The sequence below is a fragment of the Coturnix japonica genome, chromosome 22, assembly GCF_001577835.2.
Source record: "Coturnix japonica isolate 7356 chromosome 22, Coturnix japonica 2.1, whole genome shotgun sequence".
Classification (NCBI taxonomy): Eukaryota; Metazoa; Chordata; class Aves; order Galliformes; family Phasianidae; genus Coturnix; species Coturnix japonica.
Window position 1 is genome coordinate 2567644 of NC_029537.1, and position 1118 is coordinate 2568761.

Below are 1118 nucleotides of genomic sequence, written 5' to 3' on the forward strand. Positions count from 1 at the left end.
GGGGCTGCCTATGGGGCCATACAGGCTGTGGGGCTGCCTATGGGGCCATACAGGCTGTGGGGCTGCCTATGGGGCCATACAGGCTGTGGGGCTGCGGCTCTGTGGGTCAGGGGCTGCTGGGCCCCAAATTCGGAGCCTTGGGATCAGCCCGCTGTGGGGTTCTGTGCCCCATAGAGCTGATCCTATAGACCCAATCCTACAGTCCTGATCCTAGGGCCCTGATCCCAATAGCCCTGACCCCATAGCTCAGATCCTATAGCCCCAAACCTATAGCCCTGACCCCATAGCACAGATCCTATAGCCCTGACCCCATAGCACAGATCCTATAGCCCCGATCCTTTAGCTCAGACCCTATAGCCCATATCCTATAGCTCAGACCCTATAGCCCTGATCCTATAGCTTGGATCCTATAGCTCAGACCCTATAGCCCATATCCTATAGCTCAGACCCTATAGCCCATATCCTATAGCCCCAATCCTATAGCCCAGACCCTATAGCCCATATCCTATAGCCCCGATCCTATAGCCCATATCCTATACTCATATCCTATACTCATATCCTATAGCTCAGACCCCATGGCCCCATATCCTATACTCCGATCCTATAGGCCTGATCCTATAGCCCATATCCTATAGTCCCAATCCTATAGCCCATATATCCTATACTCGGATCCTATAGCTCCGATCCTATACCCCATATCCTATAGCCCATATGTCCTATAGCTCAGACCCCATAGCCCCATATCCTACACTCGGATCCTATAGCCCATATCCTATAGCCCATATCCTATACTCAGACCCCATAGCCCATATCCTACACTCGGATCCTATAGCCCATATCCTATAGCCCATATCCTACACTCCGATCCTATAGCCCCATATCCTACACTCGGATCCTATAGGCCCGTCCCTATGGGGTGGGGGGGGCAGCTCCTACGTGGACGTTTCCGACTCCAACTTGCGGCCGGTCCGACTGCGGCCTTAAAGGGACCGCGGCCCTAAAACCCACAACCCCACATCGCCCCCCCACAACCCCACAGACACAGCGGGGAGAGCCGCCCCACATGGGGTCTGAGATCAATGGGGTGGGGGGGGGTCAGTATATGGGGTCTGAGATCA

At 54.5% G+C, this 1118-nt stretch overlaps 1 long non-coding RNA gene across 2 annotated transcripts in view; it reads left to right on the plus strand.

Moving 5' to 3' along the window:
- The window catches only part of LOC107323721, an 8392-nt gene that overhangs the window by 4985 nt on the left and 2289 nt on the right, over positions 1-1118 (plus strand). The window contains exon 1 of one of the 2 annotated variants that reach the window (XR_001559324.2): positions 30-1068. The exons of the other annotated variant lie outside the window; for it this stretch is intronic. This is a non-coding gene — a long non-coding RNA (uncharacterized LOC107323721). Of the gene's footprint in view, positions 1-29; positions 1069-1118 lie in introns of those variants that run through there. 2 annotated transcript variants of the gene reach the window in all.